The 22,459-nt window shown below is 42.9% G+C and overlaps 1 protein-coding gene across 7 annotated transcripts in view; it reads left to right on the top strand.

Moving 5' to 3' along the window:
* The window catches only part of APBA2 (amyloid beta precursor protein binding family A member 2), a 186,419-nt gene that overhangs the window by 10,791 nt on the left and 153,169 nt on the right, over window positions 1–22,459 (top strand). For 6 of the 7 annotated variants that reach the window (XM_089781882.1, XM_089781878.1, XM_089781881.1 and 3 more), the window contains exon 2: window positions 14,019–14,108. The gene's annotated coding sequence lies outside the window, so the exon portion shown is untranslated. Of the gene's footprint in view, window positions 1–11,750; window positions 11,779–14,018; window positions 14,109–22,459 lie in introns of those variants that run through there. The other variant, XM_089781880.1, reaches the window with a different exon arrangement.

Here is a 22,459-nt window from a genome sequence, read left to right as displayed (position 1 = left end):
ATTCGAGTTGTGACTGAGACTGTTCTACCTAAGCAATTGTGTCTTAAGGTATGTCTACGCTACAGAGTTTTTAACAACACCACTGTGTCCACACAGCCATGTCACTGAAAGGCAATATAAACACTGTTTGTCCAGTATGACAAAAAAAAGTCCACCCCCTCTAGGCAGCTTTTTCTATGTAGGAGAGCACTCCCGCAGACAAAGCACTCTTTACACTAGCACTTGTGCAACAAAAGTTTTATCCTTTGGGGTTTTGTTGTTTTTTTTTAAACACCTGTGAATGTTAAAAGCTTTGTTGCTCAATTGCCAGTATAGACAAAGCCTAATACAATTCTGCTTTGCCCTCTTATAGTGCCTTTGTACCCAAGGATCTCAGAGTCAAGACAGAATAGGAACCTGACCCTGCAACCCTTTCTCTCCACACTCTGCCTTGCTGGACCCAGTCCTGTGGTATTTTTGAAATGACTTCAGTGAGTCTTGCCTCTCTATACCTGTGAGGTGTGCCCCACTAGGGAGTAAGGAACAACGTTGTGGGGGAGGGGGGAACAGGGTGTGGCTGGGATCTGGCACAGCCCCTGTGAGTGGCCAGAAGGGAGAGTCATCTAGCTCTGTTCCTGGAACTGGGCTCCAACTGCCTGTCATGCTGCCCTCCCAACTGTGGCTCCAGCCTCAGCCCCCTTAAACCTGTTCATGTTCCCTTCCTCCTCCCCCCGCAAACCCTGGGAAAGCATGGACTGGGGTAAGGGGAAGCATGAGGTAAAATGTTTGGAGATCACTGTTACATCCTTCATCGTTGAGACTGTCCAGTTTGGCCAGGATACATGGCAGAGGGGCATTGCTGGCACTTGATGGCATAGAGCACACTAAGGGATGTGCAATTGTATGAGCCTCTGATGTAGTGGCTTATGTGGTTAGGTCCTGTGATTGGTGTAGATGTGTGCGCAGTGTTGGCACCGGAGTTTATTGCAGGAGTGGGCTCCTGGGTGAGTATGTTTGACAAAGGATTAATGGACACAAATCAGATACTTGAAATGGTAACACACAGAAACCTGTTGGAGAGCATTTTAACTTGCGCGGGCACTCATTAATTTGCCCGGGCACTTATTGGATTTAGAAGTGGCTATTCTCTTACAAAGTAATTTCAGGAATCCGCTAGAGAGAGAATCTGCAGAACAGACCTTCATATACAAATTTGACACTTAACGCTCTATGCTTGGACAAAGACATGAACTGGATGGGTCATTACAGCCGCTCCCCGAGTTACAACCACCTCCACTTACGACCATCCACACTTACAACCAAAGTGGTTGTAAATGCGGATCCGACTTAAGAACGGCGATCCGTGCTTATGAACAGCGCGGTTGCCATGTAACTCTATGGGATCCGAGTTACAAACACTTCGAGTTTCGGACCAAGTGTTGGTCCATAACTTGTTCATAACTCGGGGAGCGGCTGTATATTTAACACCCAAATAACATCAAAGGCTAAGTGATGGGCACTTATAGCCCACTCTATTAGTCTCATTTAGCACAGACACTTTAACTAACAGGTGTCCTCCCCCCCTTTTTTCTGCTTTTTATTTTAAGCTCTGTGCCTCTTGCTCCATATTTGTTACGTGAAGAAGTGTGTTGTGCCCATGAAAGCTTATGATACTGTTTATTTTTTTGTTAGTCTGTAAGGTGCCACAGGATCCTTGTTGTTTTAGTTACAGACTAACACAGCTACCCTCTGAAACTCATAAAGCAGTTTTTCATCTCTGCATGATGCCAACAGCTGTCCCAGATTCTAAGTGTACTATGTTAGTAAAGAGTACAACATTTTCTGTTTTGCATAAGTGTGTGTATATTGATTGGCACTCAGTCACAGACCTGACAGTATATACACAGTGATAAAATTAGCCTTCCATAGGGGAAAAAAAAGGTGGGTGAGGTAATACCTTGTATTTGACCAGTTTCTCTTGGTGAGAGAGATGAGCTTTTGAGCCATGCAGAACTCTTATCGAGATCAGTGTGGCATGAAAGCTTGTCTCTCTCTTCAAGTGAAGTTGGTCCGATACAGATATTATCTCACCCACCTTGTCTCTTTTATATCCTGGGATCAACACAGGTACAATTACACTCCACTAGCCTTCTGAATGCCTTTCTGAGTCACTGCAGTAGCCCCCGTAAGTCTTTTTCATCTTAACATATGTCATGATTATGAGGGTTATCCAGCAGCCTGGGGACTAAGGGGTTAACTACACCTAGCCAGTGGAGTGGCCAGTAGGAATGTAGGTAGGAATTTCAAACTGGGACAAAAGAATTTGGGTTTTTTTCTCTCTTTTGTCTCTGTGAGTTCTCTGCAGCTACAGAGAGGGACAAACATGTCTCTCTCTCTCTCCCTCCCTTCCTCCCTCCAAGAAACAAGGGTGGTTCCAAAGAGGATGGAGAGAGGCTCTTCTCAGTAGTGACAGATGGCAGAACAAGGAGCAATGGTCTCAAGTTGTGGTGGGAGAGGTCCAGGTTGGATATTAGGAAAAACTATTTTACTAGGAGGGTAGTGAAGCATTGGAATGGGTTACCTAGGGAAGTAGTGGAGTCTCCATCCCTAGAGGTGTTTAACTCTCGGCTTGACAAAGCCCTGGCCGGGTTGATTTAGTTGGGATTGGTCCTGCCTAGAGCAGGGGGCTGGACTTGATGACCTTCTGAGGTCTCTTCCAGTTCTATGATTCTATGAATTCCTTCAGAGTGGGGAAGGAGCCACTCTGGCATGATAAATGCAGAAGTGGGGGCCAGCAAGTGTACCCCAAAGTCTTATCTACCAGGCTTTGGTATAAAACTTCCCACAAATTTTAAAACCCTAGATTTTGGGAATAGAACTTCCTCTGCCACCACCCAAATATTAATAACGAAATCAGGGGAAAGATCGTCTGGGAAATCTCACCCCTAAAATAAAAATTCGGGCACACAATTAACCAATGCCAGGTTAATAAAAAGAAAAGAGAAAACTTTTATTATTACATCAATATTCCTGTTGCAAGCATAATGACTAGATGGAAAGGTAACAAAATATACTCACGGAGAGCTCCATGGGCGTAGAACTTAGTTACAAAGAAAAGCCAAAACATCTTTTAAAACGTGTACAGACATCAGATTCCATACCCAAACTGTAAAATAAGAAAATCTAATGGATTTATCTAAACTTTACCCTACTTACAGAAAGTGAAGAATTGTTTTTTGGAGAGAGAGAGAGAGAGACATGTTTGTCCCTCTCTGTAGCTGCAGAGAACTCACAGGGACAAAAGAGGGGAAAAAACCTAAATTCTTTTGTCCCAGTTTGAAATTCCTACCTACATTCCTATTGACCACTCCACCTGGTTAGGTGTAGTTAACCCCTTAGTCCCCAGGCTGCTGGCTCACCCTCATAATCATGACATTAGTCACTGCAGTAGCCCCTGTAGTCTTTTTCATCTTAACATATATCAGATTAAAACTATTTTTGGCCTGTAAATCCAAGTATGCATGGTTTAAAAGACCCATCTAAATCTAGAAGTGAATGCTAAGCAACAGTAAGCAGTATGTGATGAGGTGGCAAAGTTTGGATCTCCTTGTTGCATTTAATGGAGCAATTGTAATAGGAAAATCTTGTGGAGAAATAATACCTCAGGCTGTGTCCAGACTCAGGGGTTTTTTCGAAAAAAGTAGCCTTTTTTTGAAAAAACTTCACCTGCGTCTAGACTGCAGCCGCGTTCTTTCGAAATTAAATCGAAAGAACACGGCTTTTCTTTCGACGGCGGTAAACCTCATTTCACGAGGAAGAACACCTTTTTTCGAAAGTGCTCTTTTGAAAAAAGGCGTTCTTGAAAGCAAACATGGCTTTTTAGAAAGAGAGCATCCAGACTCACTTGTTGCTTTCTTTCGAAAAATCGGCTTGCTTTTTCGAAAGTTCCGCGTGCAGTCTAGACGCTCTCTTTCGAAAGAGGCTTGCAGTCTAGACATAGCCATAGAGAAAATGTGCAGACCCATTACAATGGTTCATATTCCTTGCAGCTCTTCAACAGGTCAGCTGGTCAGTTTCAGCAGCAGCTGAATGGGGGAAGCCTGTCCGGCTGCCCCAGCACTTCCGGGTTCCTGATGGTGCCGGACCATCAGGAGTCCCAGAGCATTGGATGCCGGACTAATGGAGTTTTACTGTATATCTTAACAAATCCACTTCTGATTTGTTAAGTGTAACAAGGAAGGAGCAACGACATCCTTAATGAGGCTACACGTGTTGAATCTTGTCGCTTCCTGGGTGACAAGGGAGAGAAAAATCCTTTTTCTGAAACACTACAAAGAGAGAATAAACATCACGCTACTGGTTAAGAAAATAAAAATAAATCCAGGATTTTGGACCGTACAGACCAAGGACTGCTAGTGGAGAGTTAGACCCTGAGTTGTCTACATCTAAGTGAATTTATTTGTATCTAGAATCCAGCTCAGAAACCAAGTCTTATTCCAGATTAAGAGGTTAATAGGCTGTGTTATGATTGTTCTCTTTCTTCTGAGGCCAAAAGTATGATTGTCTTTGTCTGTTAATAAAGTTATCTGGGACAAACAGATGCAGACAAAAAGCAGAAGTGAGTTGGCTGGCCTGAGATTCTCCTGGGACATCCTGGTTCTGGTGACAAACACTTAGTTATGCCTCTTTTACAAGAATAAACACAAACAGTACTCTGCATCCAAGACCAGAAAACAATTAAAGCTAATTATGCTGTATGTGAGAGAGCCTATCATCTGTGGCAGGTTCCACTAAGGAGAATGTGCCAATGCAGATTTTGCCTGTTGATAGTTAATTGACTAAGTAGCTGGACATCCATTAATTAGGAGCACCTGGGCTTGGTAAAGGCTTTGGAGGGTTCAGTGAAAGAGCCCTGGAACACACACACAGGCTTCTGAGAAGACAGACTTTTCAGGGGATGCTGGTTGAGTTCACCAGAAAGGGGGTCTTAGGAGGTGCTCTGAGAAAGTAGCATCTGAAAGGCTGTCAGAGGCAAAGCCCGGGAAGGCCTGAGAGCAGCAGAGGTCCTGGTCGCTGAGGAACTATACACCACTCCCAAGAAGAGCTGCAGCAGTTTGACCTCAGCCAGGACTCTGAGTCCACATAAGGAATCCTTCCACAGATGATAGGAGGCCTGGGCTTCAGAAGAGGGTCCTGGACAGAGAAGACAGATGAGTTCCCCTCCTTCTCCCAAACTAAGGCACTGTGCTTGCATGTCTGGGGCTTTGGTTAACTAGACTAGAACCCAAAGGGGGGCACTGTTCACTATATAACACCCTATTGGTGAAAACCCATTGAGGAAATTTAAGGCAGTGTCTCACCTGCAGTGCCATACTGGATTAACCTGTATGACTTTATATGAAACCAATTAAAATAGGCTTTTTTGGATGGTTTTTATGACCTTTGTGAGTTTTTTCCCTTGATACTGTATTCCACAAGCAGGGGATATCCTGAGGCAGGGATGGATCCAGTCAGTGCAAGAGCAAAGCAAACTTTTTCCCCCAGGAGAGGGATCACGTGAGGATTACCTGTTGTGTTCCCTCCCTCTGGGGCATCTGGTGCTGGCCACTGGGCCAGATGGACCTTTGCTCTGACCCAGTCTGGCTTTTTTTTTTATAATACAGGTCGAACCTCCCTGGTCCAGAATTCTCTGGTCTGGCAACATCCATGGTCCAGTAGGACCATGGATGTTGCCAGACCCGAGAGCCCCTGAAAGAGAGCGCCCCAGTAGCAGAGGTTGCTGGAGGCTGGGAGCTGGGAGTATGGCTGTCTTATGAGTTCTTAAATTAAAGCCTTTACTATTTGCTGTTCCCTGCTCATATGCTACATCTACACTTCATTTTTTTCAGCAGATGATATACAAATCGCACTCTCATTTGCATATCTTCTGCCGATCCTTTTTGCGGAAGAGATTTTTGCAATAAAAAGCCCCATGTAGATGGGGCCGTTTGTTGGAAAAAACCCCTTTTGCGCAAGATCCTGTAAACCTTACTTTTTGAGGAATAATGGATCTTGCGCAAAAGGGTTTTTTTTTTTTGACAAATGGCTCCATCTACACGGGGCATTTTAACAGCAAAACCTCTTCCGCAAAGAGGATCAGCAGAAGATATTAAAATGAGAGCAAGATTTGCGTATCTTCTGCCAAAAAAACCTGGCAGTGTAGACATACTGCTGGTGGGACAGCTGCTCCCAGATCATTGTCCTCCGCTCCCAGTCAGCATGGCACTCCTGGTGCTCCTTCTCGAAGTTCTGTTTGAGGGAACACAGTGACATCGGGAAGTCATAGGATTATTTTCTCTTCTGTGCACAAGATTTTTTAGAGCTGACATGCTACTCAAATCCACACCAAAGAGGAGAGCTCCTTCTCAGAACTACACTTAATATTAAATGCCCTGACCAATTGTCTTCTTTGATTCCCTGTTTAGAAGTTCTTATTTCTAAGTATTCTATATTTAAAGTCTTCCACCCTCATTGTAGACACTTTGAAAAGTGTTCTGGGGCATTGATTCATTGGTGCCACCTACTGAAACACCAATACTACCCACTGCTGGACCTAGCTGGTCTCCCTTCCATGACAGACCTATCAAAATCCTATTCATTTTGTGGTATTTGATGGGATAATTCCACAAGCTGAGGCTCCAGATTAGCTGACCACAAACCAAATCAAACTTAATCATCTAGCCTCCGTTATCCTCTGGAAAAACAATTAACTGTCATTTATGTTTGCTTTATTTTAGTGTGGCTTTCAATTACAGGTTAAACCTCTCTAGTCCAACTTGGGGGGAGCAGATGCTGGGGGCTGGGAGATGGCGGGGCAGGGTGGCTGGTGGACCGATGGATAGCTGCAACCAGGCTCTCCATGGTGGTGGTGATGGAGGAACACAGGGCCTCGTGCTGGTGGGACAGCTGCTCCCAGATCATTGTCCTCAGCTCCCAGTCAGCATGGCACTCCTGGTGCTCCTTCTCGAAGTTCTGTTTGAGAGAACAAAGGCAGTCCAGGTGTTCTAAAACCAGGTTGTCGCAGGATCACCTTCGCCTGCGGCTCTTGCGGGGTTGGGAGGATGAAATGGGAGGTGGTGGATGCGCCACACTTGCACTCAGGAGCCAGTATGCATGAAACCTAGCCCTAATCTCTGAGCGAACACCAAACAAGTCAGGCTGTTCCCCACTCTGGCTACGTCTAGACTGCAGGCTTCTTTCGGAAGAAGCTTTTCCAGAAGAGATCTTCCAAAAAAATCTTCCGAAAGAGAGCGTCTACACAGCAAAAGTGCATTGAAAAAGTGATTTCCTTTTTCAAAAGATAGCGTCCATTCAGTGTGGACGCTATCTTGCATTTAAGCTGTGATTACTGTGGATGGAGTGGCCACCGGAGCACCTGTGCTTTTTCCTCTTTCCTCAGAACTCCCTCTTCCCAGTCTACAACCTCCTTTTTACGAAAGAACTCTCTCGGAAAAAGGCTTCTTCCTCATAGAAAGAGGTTTATTAATACTAGAAAAACCCCTCTGTTCTTTCGATTTTTTTTTTTCAAAAGAACATGATTGCAGTGTGGACATAATAGATTTTTTGGGGGGAAAAATGGCTGTTTTTCTGAGGGGGAAAAAACCAAAAACCCTCTGCAGTGTCGACATGCCCTCTGAATGCAGAGGATGAGGGGGGGCCTGTAAAGAGCTCAAAAGAAAAAACAAAACAAAAAACCTTCCCCCCAGAATCACAATACACAGATTTTGGGAGATTGCTGCTACCATCAAGACATTTTTATCCCTAAAAACCAGGGGTGAACATTTGAACCCATTCACCAGGGGTATCCCAAGCTCTTTTGCCCAAAAAGAGTTTGAAAAAAGAAAAGAGAAAAATAAGCTGCAAGTTTCTGGTAGCTGACTTCTCAGTCTGAGGCACGCAGAGACAGACAGACCTTCCAGGACACAAGAATCAAATCGCCATCTTAAAAAAAGTGATTTTTATTCTCAAACAAATAGTACAAATGTAGCCGGTCCCCAAGTTACGAACGCGTCGACTTACGACTGTTCGTACTTATGACCAAGTTCCCATTAAGCACATTACAGCCAGTCCCCAAGTTACGAACGCACAATCTGCGCTTACGAACAGCACGTATTCCCACTTCCGAACAAATCGAGTTACGACCAGGTGTTTGGAACCTAACCTGTTCGTAAGTCAGGGACTACCTGTATTTCCATTTTAAACTGATCGAAGATGGGAACAACTAAAAGCCTAATTAATTCTGGAGTTTTACTATGCAGCGTGGCGCTTGTGTTGCCCAGAATTGCATGCCTAGATATTTAAATTTACCCTTAAGATATTTACAAGCTTTCTGAAATGTAATTGTTACAGGAATACACGAAAGGTATAAAATAACCTGACAAATCATAAATCTTGCCATTAATCTGTTGATGTGGTATTGACCTCCATGATTCAACAGATTCATTTGTTTCTTCTTTTAAATATGGAATAAATAAAGCAAGGGAAATATGGAAATTTAACTTGTTTGCCAGCACAATAAAAATGTGTATTAAAAGGGCCATAAGAGAGGAATACAAATTATAGCTTCCATTGCTGGTAGGAAATGCATAGCTTTCTTACTGTATACATGGCCCTATTATCCTTCTGAGTCAGTGAATACATTTTGATACAGCATTGCAAAGGAGAATAAGAGCACAACAGTGGTTTTCTTGTAAAACCTAGGTTGTGGAGGGTGGAGAAGCTGCAGTAGTTTTGCCTTTTAAAAAGGAAATATATTCTCTCGGTTCAAAACACTGTTAACTGTCTAACTCTGGATTGCAGATAAAACAGGTTTAAAAATAATTTTCTCTCTGTGATACTCTGTGACAGTTAGTCTATCAGTCTGGCTTTAATTGTGCAGAACTACTTGAGGTATTATGGTCTGAGAGATCAGAGCTTTGGCATATTGGATGATACATAGGGAAGGAATTCTGTTGATGACTGGAGATTTTCCAGTCCATGCTGCAGTAGCAGCCCAAAGAATAGAGGAGGGGGACAATTTTTTAGAACACACACTGTAAAGAGGAACAAGATAATGGCCATATTGGCTCCATCTAGTTCAGTATCCTTTCTTCTGACCATCACCATGTGCTTCAGAGGGAATGACCAGAATAGGGCAATTATCGTGTGATCCATTGCCTGTCCTCTACTCCCAGCTTCTGGCAGTCAGAGCTTAGGGACACCTGGAGCATGGGGTTAAACCCTTGACCATTTTGACTAGTAGCCATTCATGAGCCTGTTTTTCATGAATATACCTTATTCTTTAGTGAAACCCAGGTGTAATTTTGACTTCACAAAAGGTGTAATTTTGTCTCCTGTCTGACTCAAAGGCCATTAGGGTTGTCAGGAATCTTTCAGCTCTTTGTTACTATTGATTATTTGGTTTGTTCACAGAAAGCTTGCCTTGAACATATAGGAAAATGCCTATATCACTTAGCAGCAGTATACAACTTAAGTTGGTTTTTTTATAATGAATGGTCTGCTTTGTACTTGAGGAGGTAGGAGAAAATTGTACTCTAATTTGCTCTAAGATGGCAAGCACAGTGTATGGATATTCTGTTTCCATTATCTGAGTAAAGAGGCACACCTTAGGGTGTATATTTTGTTTATGGGCTGTGGTTTTGAAAGCAATTATATTACTGTAAATAGATGTAGAATAGAAAATGATTTCTAAAACATGTGTGGGGTGATTTGTCGCATATTCATTGTGCTCCAAAACATAACTGAAGCCATCAACTAACAGCTGATCTAATTAGAAATAATGATTTGAACAAAAAAAAGCTATTAGGATTATTTTACTCTGGGGAAGAATAGCTTAGCATCTGTTTTATTTCAGCATGAAATGTATATTTGGTGCATTAATTCTTTTGCACTGATGTGCTCGATATTACCTAGCTCTTCTCGTGCTTTTCATCAGTAAATCTCAAAACACTTTACCAAGGAGATACACATCACTACCCTTAGTTTGCAGATAAGGTGTGAAGTGGATTGCCCAAAGTCATCCATCAGGTGAGTGGCAGAGCTGGGATTAGAATCTAGATCTCCTAAATCCCAGACCGGTGCTCTGTCTGCTAAAATACATTTAAGTGCGGCTTTGTTTTGGCTTTTCTAGCTAACATCCCTTTTAATGGTAGAGTAATAGAATTAGCTGGCCAACTTTCCATCGTGCAAATTCCTTTTGTCAGTTCTATGTGCGTACATTTTATTCAATGAATAGTAGACTAGGCTTTTGGACAATATAATGCATTTGCTTGCTAGAGGTTGATATTAGGGGAAAACTGACTCATTTTTTATATATTATATATAAGGGCAATTAAAATGATTAGGGGTTTGGAATGGGTCCCATATGAGGAGAGATTAAAGAGACTAGGACTTTTCAACTTGGAAAAGGGCTGATATGATAGAGGTCTATAAAATCATGAGTGGTGTGGAGAAAGTGAATAAGGAAACGTTATTTACTTGTTTCAATAATATAAGAACGAGGGGCCACCAAATGAAATTAATGGGCAGCAGGTTTAAAACAAATAAAAGGAAGTTCTTCTTCACACAGCGCACAGTCAATCTATGGAACTCCTTGCCGGAGGAGGTTGTGAAGGCTAGGACTATAACAGGGTTTAAAAGAGTCCCTAGCCTCAGTTTATCAGAGGGTGGAGATGGATGGTAGGCGTAAGATGGATTGATCATTACCTGTTCGGTTCACTCCCTCTGGGGCACCTGGTATTGGCCACCGTCAGCAGACAGGATGCTGGGCTGGATGGATTTTTGGTCTGACCTAGTATGGCCATTCTTATGTTCTTATACTAAAACTTTATGAAGGAAAAGTTTTCTATTCATGTCTTTTTAAAACAGTTTCAGAGTGGTAGCCAGGTTAGTCTGTTTCTGCTGAAACAAGGAGTCCAGTGGCACTTTAAAGACTAACAAATGTACAAGGGCATAAACTTTCATGAGATACAACTCACTTCCTCAGAGGCTTGAAGAGAAAAGAAAAAAGGAAGGGATACTGAGATGGGAGTGTGACATTAGTGCTGATTACATCAGAGTGGATGTAGCTCACCTCCAACAGTGATGAGAAGGTGAGAATACCTGAAGGGTATCTGTTTAAACATCTTTTGGTGGTGTCAAATTTGCATATACATTCCAGCTCAGCAGTTTCTTGTTGCAGTCTGTTTTTAAAGTTTTGCTCTTGCCTGAGAATGGAAACTTGCAAGTCAGTAACTGTGTGTCCAGGGAGGTTAAAGTGCTCTCCCACTGAATTTTTTTTATATGCTACCCTTCATGATGTCTGATTTGTTCCATTTATTCTTTTGTGTAGAGACAGGTTTGTCCGATGCACATGGCAGAGGGGCATTGCTGACCCATAACTGCTTACATTATGTTAGTAGATGTGTAGGTGTGGAGATCCTGGTGCGGAGCATTTGATGGAATGAGCATTTGATGGTATAGCTAATGTGATTAGATCCCGTATGGTGTCACTAGGGTAGATGTGTGGCAGTGGGGTTTGTTGCAGGGATTGGTTCCTGGGTTAGTGTTTCTGTTGTGGGCTGTGAAGTTGGTGGTTGTCTTAGGTTGCAAGCTGGGCATCTGGTCACTGTCGGAGACTTCCTTCCATGGGTGTGTGTGCCTTGCCGTAGGAGCCTACTTACTCTTTGGAAAGGGTTACCCACTTTCACATCTGTGCTTAATATTTTATAGGTGTGCTTAATGTTGCTTCTTCTGCATGCTCTCTTGACTTTGAGTGAACATGTAAGTCTGTTAAATACACTTAAATATTTTTTGCAATCTTTTCTGCAATATGGCTGGAAAATTGACAGACCAGGAAATGGAAGCTCTTCCTCCATAGGTGACATATAATATACTCAGAAAACCTGAGTTCATACAATCTACAACAGGAGGGAGCAAGATATAGCCCATAGGCTGGATCTAGCCCACTAAGCCTTTAAATCTGTCCCACGCTGACAGGATCCTTGATCACCATGTGGCTCTCTGCACTGAGGATGGGGGAAGGCTTTGCACACAGCCCCTGCCCCTAGCACAATCTCTTAGCTCCCATTGGCCTGTTTCTGGCCAATAGGAGCTGGGAGATTGAGCTGGGGCTGGGGGCAGTGTTCGAAGCTTCTCTCCCCCCCCCCCCCAGTGTGCAACAGAGTCATAACTAGCTAATTTGGTGCCTGAGGCAAGACCGTCCTTGGCATGGGATGGGGTGCTGATGTGGCCACAAGGCACGAGCAAAGACAGCGTAGTAGCTGTCTTTTCTGCGCCCCCTCAGCTATGCGCCCAAGGCAAGTGCCTCACTCTCTTCACCCTTGTTACGGCCCTGGTGCGCAATGAAGAAAACCATATGGAACAGCCAGCTGCTTTGAGTGATCTGGGGATGCTGGCAGGCTGGGAGCTTGTTTGAGGGTCTCTCTGGACTGCTGGCTGGGAGCCACATATGTAAGGCACGTCCTAGCCACAGCCTGCTTTTGGCACCCCACCGCCTCCCACACCCCAACTCCCTGCCAACCAAACCAAACCCCTCTGCAGCCCTCCGCCCCAGGTCACAACTCCCTTCCAGACCCTGCACCCACTCCTACAGGCCTTCCCCAGGCCAGAATCCTCTCTTGCACCCATACCTTCTCCTGGGTCCTTCACCCCAAACTGCTGCTCCAGGACACAACTTCTTCCTTCATCTAAACTCTCATATTTCACACCTTCGCCTGTACCTTAGTCCCCTGCCCCAAGCTTCCTTTTGTACCAAACCTCCGTCCCAGACCCCACACATCCCCTCCATAGAAAAGTTGACCACTTACCAAATTCTTGGAGTGCCCTCCCCTCAAAAATTATTGCCCAACCCTGATCTACAACTTTCTAAACTTCACCTAGGGTCAGAGATACCATGCACAGATTACAGTACCTAAGGTACTGGGTCATGACCAGATTGCTGTTTAAACTGCATTGATTAGTGTGGTGGAAATTGACATTCCAGATTGGTTAGACTGATTTAACTTACCCCATATTAATTTTACTGTGGTCTATATTAGTCACTGTCTGCTCCAGGTAATGAAAGGCTGCCAGATGGAAGATGGTTGACCACTGTGTTTCCTACCCTTTGTTTAGTTAAATTATTTTGTATTAAACATGAGGGATGGCTACATTTATAAATTCACTGTCGGGTTTCGCTGATACATGTTTAAGGGGATTATTTATGCAGTAGGATTTAATATCTGCCAACATGCTGCTCATTTGCTTGATATCACTAGAGACCAGTTCTTTTATTTGCAATTTATAAATCCTCATCTTCAAACGCTCAGCTTTTCACAGAGAGCTGAATGTTTGAAACATCCTGCAATTACCATATGCTTAATGCCATGAATTTTATCTCAAATGGACGGTGACAGTGTTGATATAATCAACATTATATGCCTTTTATATATTATAGGCCCACTTTTTTTTTCAATTCTCTATTTAAATAAAATCACCAAAGCTACCCCAGTGGTTTGACCAAGAGTGACCTTGGACCTCCTCTACCTGATATTGGATGTGGTTATTGAATTTTATCTCTTATTCTCTCTGTTAACCAGTTTATGGATTTGGATTTTCAGTGTCCTTAGAGTTGAGGTACTGCAGTGGCTGTAGAATTAAGGGTGAATGAGACACACATGCTTGGTCTCTATAGAATAATAGCAGTTAGAAAGGAGAAAGTACTGTTAGTTTTTTTGTATAATGAGCCCTCAAACCCTAATACATTGTCAGCACCAATAGCACTACAGCCTTCATCATCAAAGCCCTCAGCTACTTGAAATATGCAGTTAGAAGCAATAATGGGGGCTTATGCTCAGTGCACACAAGTTGCTGGCAGATGATGCAACATTATTTAGCCAGTATGTTTGCATTGCATTTACAGGTGTAGTACCTTCTAGAGTGCTCTGATATATTAGTTGTTATTCTTCAATGTTACAGATACAACAGCTGGTGTTGATACCTTAATTTTTTTTCTTTGACAGAGGTATCCTCTACTCAGCTGCTTTCTATCAGTTTTTACTGAAGTTGGAATTGCTGGTTCCAGGGAGGAGTTCTTCAAGACTTCCTATGAAGTAAGTGATAACCTTTTTCTAATGCAGGGTGCCTGAACCATTAAAATCAAAAGTAGAAGATGAAATCAAAACTTGAGTCTCCTGTGTGAGAGGCACTTTCTGAGCTAGTAAAATCTTTGTTGTTTTTCGAGGGACACCACCTGTCCTTTTACATTATTTTATTTGCACTCCACTGCAGTGCTCAGACTCCAGGGTAATGGGAAACACAGAAATGCTTAAGGCTAAGATCTTGTTAATAGTTAGACCTTCTTAGAAATTCGAAAATAGCATTTTGCCCATTGCCTTTTTGTCCTATTCTCTTGGGTAAGTTCTGCAGTACGCTGTGTTTCACATGCTCCTGAGGTACTCGCAATTGCTGCTCGGGTCTGAATTCGGTTAGTTTGTAATCAAATGACCATATTTGATCATTCTGTGCTTGGGTGCTGTGGACTGCCAAAAACACAAGCCAGGAATGTCACACAATCCTGATTATTTTTTATAAGACCACAACGGTCTGTGGTTTTTGCTGTGCTTAGTTTTCTTCAGGCTATGAACGGCTGATGAAAGCTGCAGTTTCTGTTTTCAAGCTTAATGTCAGTTCCTTTGCTATTAAATCCGGATTCTAGTATATGTTATAACTTGCAACATATTACCATTTCAAAGCATGTAGAATTGTAATTTCCTAAGAATATCCATATTTTATAGTACTACCCCTTTTGTCTCATTGCCATGTTCTCTCTATCTTGTGTGAGGTTGGAAAGCTGTGAACATACCAGAATAGTGCCACTCTGCATGGGTTCTAGGAAGAGGAGAGCAGGTGATTGTCATTCCTTGAATGCCATGCTAGTGTCCTTCTGCACTATAGAATTATAGAATAATAGGACTGGAAGGGACCTCAAGAGGTCATCGAGTCCAGCCCCCCGCCCTCAAGGCAGGACCAAGCTCCGTCTACACAGAGTGCTGGAAGCAGGACCAGCAGATTACACAGGTCTCTGTTGTGTAAAGATTACAAGTTGATGCTGTCCACCTAACATGCAGCTTGGAAGTATCTTCGGTTTTAGTGTAGGACGTCTCACTGAATTCACCCTGTCTGGGATTATTCAGTTTTGCTTAGGGTTGCCAGGTGTCCGGTATTGATCCAGATAGTCTGGTATTTTCAGCTCCTGTCCGGTAAAAAAAAAAAATCAGAAAATACCGGACACCTAAAATGTCCCGTGTTTTCTGATTTTTTTCCCCCTTCCAGGAGGCAAAAATACCGGACACCTGGCAACCCTACAACACACTCAGCAACCAGCCCCAGACCCCCTGCCAGACCTCCCTTGACGCCTCCCCACCCCCTGCTTACCTGGTTCCGCAGGAGCTTGTCTTGTGGCTGGAGCAGAAAAATAAGATTGCCTCTGGCAAAAAAAACCTCTTCTTAAAGGGGCATGCTGATTTATTTATTTATTTGTTTGTTGCTTAATTACTGCTCTTGGGGTCCTTTCACACCCTCCCCCCTTTTTACTCAACAACTTTGATTTCCCTGCTTTTTTTTCTCAACAGAATTTTTTTCCCGGTGTTTTTTATTTTGGTGGGGGAGGGGAAGTGTTTGGTATTTTTGGTTAAGCCATCTAGCAACCCTAGTTTTGCTTCATAATCTGAAAGCTTGGAACTAGAACTTTTCATAAAACATCTTGTACTATATAGAGGGGTACCCTCAGGCATTAATATTTCATCCTTGATTGTAGCTAGTAGTTAATTTAATTTTTCAGTGAGAAACAAGAGGCTATATTATTGATTTGATTATTATCAACCTTGCATCGTGTTCATGGCTATAATGAAGAGGAGATATAAATATATTGCCGTTTCACTGTTTTTGATGTTGGTAAAGTTTTCAGTTATATTCCTTTCTTTATGGGAAACAAATTAACACCATAATAGTAACACTTAAATTTAACTTTTATGGGTGGCAAAGGTATTTACATAATTTCAAAGTTTGGTAACAGCAAATAAAAACTCTCAAGAGTTGGTTTTGCTGAAATCTGTCATAATCTTGTTAATATCTTTCGTACTCATCCTGATTTTAAATAACACAAGCCAAGCTTTCATTTTGGTTTTCTATATAAAGGTCAGGAAAGAGTATATAGCAGCCACAACCAGCAAGTGACTACTATAACCAAACTGAACACTTTCTCTAGGTTATGTAAAACCTGTATCAAATAAATATCTCTAATAATAATTATCTCCTGCCTCTTGGGAAAAAGCCTTCAGGATCGACCTGCTTAAAATGCTGAGAAATTTTAATAATCATCCCTATATGCAGTTATCACGTGTTTATTTCTGTTTCAAGTGGGTGGTTTCCTAAGGCCAGGCCACATGCTAGTTAAAAATATGGGAGGGGTGTGTGTTTGTACGTGTGTGTGTGTAGGGCAAAGAGCTGCACCTGAGCAAATGGCTACTCTGTTCTCATGCTGCGCACTACCAGCTGCTTCAGTTACGTCTCTCCAAGTACTCCTGTAATTGAACTGGAGTTCAACACTTTCCAACAAAACACCTTCTGTGCACCAAAGGTTGGGCTTCTGTGTTGCCAATCTGAAATATTAAAAACACATGCGATTGCTAAAACAGTTTTGGGTTCCCTCCATTTGAATTCTGGTTTACAAGTGTTGCTTCCCTCCAGGTATCTGGATGCCTGTTTCCTGCCAAAAACCCCAAAGAGAACATGGATTCACGAACCAGGGAGAGACAGGCATTCAGCCACCTCTGTCACGTGGTCTGAAGGTGTCTCCCAGATCGGATGCACACATGACAGAGGTTCCTGCCAGCACCATCCTGTCCCCTTTGCACTGCTGCCTCTAATAGAATTTCTGTCAACTACGTGATTAGCTAATTACTCGCTTCCTAACATCCCTATCGGGATCCAGGGGGTTCCCTATCCTAGGTTAGTACTCTAACCACTGGACCACAGACTCCATTCTCATCTTTGCATGCTCTCTTTTTCTGTTTCCCCTTCTTCTGCCCAAATGACTTTTAAAGAACGTAACCTGAGAGCTGGTAGATGCAAGTTCAAATCCTCCTCAAGTGATGGGGACTTGACATGTGGGTCTCACTATGGTGAATACTCTAACTACCGTACTTAAAGTTAGGAGAGTGGTGATTGTCCTTCTGTCCCTCCCCCAGCCTCTTATCAAAATGGCATAGGGTAAAGAGTTCCCAGCTGTGAATCACTAGAAGATAGAGCAGTGATAGAAATGTAGCCGTGTTAGTCTGGTGTAGTGGAAGAAAATAGTCACAACCATATATACCAAAGGATACAATTAAAAAAAAAAAAGAACACATATGAAATGGACAAATCAAATTTCAGAACAGAAGGGGGATGCGGGGGGGGGGGGGGAAGGTAAATGTCTGTGAACTAATGATATTAGAGGTGATAATTGGGGAAGCTATCTTTCTAATGGGTAAAATTCAACACTTTACGTGGGGGTCTTAACAAAGACTCTAGTTATCTCTCCCATTACAAAGATAGCTTCTCCAATTATCACCTCTAATCTCATTAGCTCACAGACATTTACCTTCCCCTTCCCCCCCGCATCCCTCTTCTGTTCTGAAATTTGATGTGTCCTTTTCATATGTGTTCATTTTTTTTAATTGTATCCTTTGGTATATATGGCTGTGACTACTTTCTTCCACTATTTGATCTGAGGAAGTGGGTCTGGCCCACGAAAGCTCATCATCTAATAAACCATCTTGTTAGTCTTTAAAGTGCTACATAGTCCTGTATTTTGCTAGAAGATAGAGGGTTCTCTCTGCAGACTGGATTTAAGTGAATCACGGTCAAAGTGTACGTCTACATAGCCAAAATCAGCAATACAGCAGTGAGTCTGACACTAGATTACCTGATTCAGATTAGGGATGTTAAATTTCATTTAATCAGCTAATTGAGTAGTCGATGGAATTTCCATCAACTACTCGATTAGTTGACAAGGGGGGAAACGGCAGAGCCGCAGCCGCCTGGCTATTACTACATTTAAAAGCAGAGCTGCAGTGTCTGGGACTGGGCACCAGCTGGGACAGCTGATTCCTGGTCTGTGCCTGGTCCTTCGCTGAGCCTCTGCTCCTCCTTGTGCACATGGTGCTAGGGGGAACCAGCTTTTAAGCCAGCTCCCAGCTCCTGCTCCCCCGTTGCTGCCTCTGATAGAAGCAGCAAGGGGGGAAGCGACTAGTCGAGTATTCATTTGACTAACCGCTTCCATCCCTAATTCAGATTCGTAGAGATCTCATAGTGGTGACTTACCGGGGAGGGACACAAGAAAGGGCACCACCCACCATATAACTCTTCCCCATGCCGCCCCTGCTCCATCTCTTCCGCCAAGCCTCCTCCCCCAAGTGATGCTGCCTGAGGAAGTAGTGAGGTGCACTCACTGGCGTGTAGAGACGCAGCCCCAGTCTGCTTTCTCCTTGGCTCCCAGTCACATGACTCTGCTCTCTTCTGCCTGTGAGTGTGGGGGGAGTTCCACCCTTTCCCCCACAGCCCTACCCCAGCGATGCGGCTGGGAGCCAGCAGAGCTGTGCGAGCTGGGCCTGGGCCACTCTGCTTCCTGCCGCCAGTGAGTGCGGGGTGGCATTGAGCTACAAAGCCCCCGCTTCTCCCCAGGGTGTAGCGCCCGGGGGAAGAGTTGGACCTGCACTCTCCTACCCCGCACTAACCAGCCACAGGTAGCGGAGAGATGGGGGTGGAGCAGGCTGGGGTTGGGTCTTTGCTTCCCACTGTTGATGGTGTTTGCAGGGGGTGCCAGGATCATATCTCCCAAAGTGTGGGGCTTGAGTGGGGGAGGGGTTGGACAAACCATCCATAGGACAGGACAGCTCTGTCTACCAGCTGCTGGCCTCTTGCTCTGCCCCCTTAAGTGGTTTGTGGGGGCGTTTCTCTCTCTCTCTGCCCCTGAGCTCATGCTACAGGGCTAAAACAGCTGAGTAGACATTTGGACTTGGGCTTCAGTCTAGGGGTATGTCTAGACTACATGCCTCTGTTGCCAGAGGCATTGAGTCTAGATGTACCCTAGGTTCTGAGTCCTGGCATGGGGAGAAAGTGATTCTCTAGGTGTGTGATGCTTATTGCCAATATGCCTAACTACTGTTATGCCTCTAGGTCAATGTGCCTCCTCATCCATTGGAAACAAGCCATCAAACACATTAGTAGTTCCCTGTCTGCATAATTCGTTTGCCGGAGATTAACTCAAGATGCTGCATGAGTATATTGGGAAGGGCAGAGACTCCCTGGCAGCCATCAGCATGCTCTGAGAAAGGACACGTTTTTGCTGATTTCAAGTGCAGGTTACTTGAAAATGCTGCATGATTTTTCTCTTCCCTGGTTAAATTGGGACACAAGAGTGAAATCTAGCCAATGTTGTTCATACTGAGTCATCTCCACACTTCTAAATGGAACAAGCAATGAAAAATAAAAGCAGGTTTATGGAAACCTGCCATATTAGTTCCCCCTTTCTTGCTTTTATCCTGATAACACAAGATTTGTTTGTATTGCCTCTGAATAAAAACTTCTTAAATATCTTTCATGTGGAAAGTGGATGAGAGATGTATTTAAATTCTGTTGCCTTCTGTTTTTCTGAGTGCTTCGTGTTAAGAGGGCCTTTCAAAGAGTATTTAGCTAAGGGAAGACTTCCTTTTATTTTAATGAACTACCTTTCATAGAGCATAGACTCTAGGGCTAGAAGGGACCATTATGATGATCAAGTTCAACCTAGCCTTGGACTCTTGAACAAAGTACCGAAAAGGTTATTTCTTTTTTGCCTCCATGTGTGTGTCCGTGTTCTTTAGTCATGCAGGTATTTAGTTAGGTGTCTACACCACTTGTTGATGAAATCCTTTAATGTTTCTTCCCTTTTGACTGTTTATTTTACAGATCACTAGTTCCACAGACTGATACTTTGGGTTATTTTTTCCTTTAAAAAATATTACAAGTTCAGTTTTGTTTACATTTCCCCCATGTATTTATATGGGACCACTAACATTTTTGCATATCCTTTGTCATACCCTGGTTGGTTTTGCTAAAACACTTGTTCTAATACAGAAATTGCTTTCCTTGGGTTGGTGTGTTGCAGATATCTTCACAGTCAGAGAATCAGCGTTCACTATGTTTCTGTGGGTCAACTTTCCTGCCATTTTTTTAATGGATGCCTTATGCTTATTTTCTGGTTTGTGTTAGATCATTGTAGTCTAGCTATAGCCTATCGGAAAAAGGTACGCAAAACGTGCTCCGCAATTTGCGTATCTTTTTCCAATAATTTTTTTGGAAGAGGCTTTTCCGAAATTTAGCCTGTCTATACTCATGGAAGGAGGAAGACAGTGCTTCTGAAAGAGCGCATCTGCTCCTCCTCAAAAAAAAAAAAGTGGAAGAGCAGACACGTTCCCTGGACGTGGCGGAGTTTTTCTGGGATACCTTTGGAAATCCCAGAAAACCCCCATAGTGTAGACATTGCCTTAAGCATTCCTCAGAAATGTAAAATTATTGGTGCTGGAAAGTATCTTTTTGATTGTATTGCATGACACATGATACAATCAAGTATCATTTTAACCTATTGCCAGGGATGGTGGTAGGATTTAAGGATACTGAATTTACAGAAAAGCTCTAAGTTAGGTTGAATTTAATGAAAGAAGAAAAATAACTTGCATTTTACTGTGTTTGTCTTGAAGAAACCAGATAGCTTTCAGGAAATTACAGTTTTGGAGGGATATAGGTATAGGCTTATGCTGTATGCACATTGCTATATTCTCTCGGGCTGCCCGGCAGCTAGAGATAGCTTTCCCATTTGTCATGCAATACAATCAAATCTGATGCAGATTTGCAGGCCTGCACAATAGTGATAAGACACCCAAGCCCATTTTAGCTCCTCACAGAGTTTACAAGGGGATATAACGTAGTGAATTTTTGCAAGAGTTTTATTTGCAGGTCTATCACTATCGATATTCTGTCATTCTGTGGGCAAAGCAGTAGCTGTTTTGTTTTCTTAAAAAAGCCTTCCAGATCTGTGTGTTCGGATGGGGAGGGGGGGAGAGGAATTTTCTGAAGATGTGAAGAAATGTTTTAGGGATGAAATTCTTTGGCCTTGATTCTGCGTGTCCTAGCTCAGTGGCTAAACCATATTCCCTCGAGCAGTTCTGTTGCCTGCAGATGGACTGTTCACATGGAGAAAGTGGAACTATCCATTAGAGTAAGAAAAGATTTTTAGGTTTAGACCCTTCATTAATGCAGCGAGAATATTTTATTTCTAATAGGCTACTCATTCTTTAACTTTCCTGTGCTGATCTGTAAAGTGTTTGGTCCTCAGACTGGGTGTGGAGGTCCTTCTCCAAAGGTTAAGTGATGTTTCAGTGGTGGTTGGAAGAGAATAGTGGGTGAAGAAAAAAAAAGATGACTCGTGTCATTATGGTTCTAAGTTGAAATGATGAAACATATATCTGTGGTTAGTGCTTTAAATCTGCAGTGACTAAACTAATTTGGATTAGAGGAAAATTGGAATATTTTTGAAGGGATTTCAAGAGACCTCTCATAGTAATCCTAACAAGCTATAAAACAACTGATTATGTATTCAGACCTACTTAGAACTGATAGGAGAGAATTACATGCATTTAAATTTTTACAATTTGATTTCTCACACATAACGTTCAGAGTCTGGGTATATTTACTTACAGTTTGGTACTCTATATGTGTGTGGGTGTTTCTTGTTTAGTTTTTGTTTTTTTAAGCTTACTTGACAGCTATTATCTGTCATTTCTCACCCACTCGTTACCCCTGATTATTATATCCAATTTCAGTTCTACAGCATCATCTGTGCAGCAGCTGAGTGCTGAGAAGTGCTAAGCAGTCTTTGTCAGTTTTTTTAAAATTTACATTTTCGGTTCAACTTTTTAGCACATTGTTTGTATTTCAGAGGCCACTGGAGAGCTGTCCCCTTAATATTCAGCCTACCATGCCGCTGGTGTGGCTGCAGAGAGAGAGACATACACACATTTCCCCAAAAGAGGTGGGGAAGAGGTGTAGGGCCAGTCTTTCTCTCTACCAGCCTGGTGGGTGGATGAGGGGAATAAGGCTGCTGCATTTTAAAAGTCCTTGTGTACAAAGGAGCTTTTGAGTGATGGTTTTTTGAGGGCTAGTGTTAGGTCAGCTCTTGCTGTAAATTGTAGCAAAAGGCCACACTCCGCACCAAAGTAAGTGTAATGTTCATTCTCAAAAGTTGTTTTTTTTTAACTTTTATAAATCAACAGAAGTGGGCTGCATTGAAGTTCTGCGTTTTCTCATAAAACTAGGACCCCATGCAAATGGGGAAGATTGGATTATTGCAATATCTCAGGCATCTATTGTTGTTCTCATGTCA

The sequence above is a fragment of the Pelodiscus sinensis genome, chromosome 14, assembly GCF_052426305.1.
Source record: "Pelodiscus sinensis isolate ZL-2025 chromosome 14, ASM5242630v1, whole genome shotgun sequence".
Taxonomy (NCBI): Eukaryota; Metazoa; Chordata; order Testudines; family Trionychidae; genus Pelodiscus; species Pelodiscus sinensis.
This window is presented reverse-complemented; position numbering and strand designations above follow the sequence as displayed.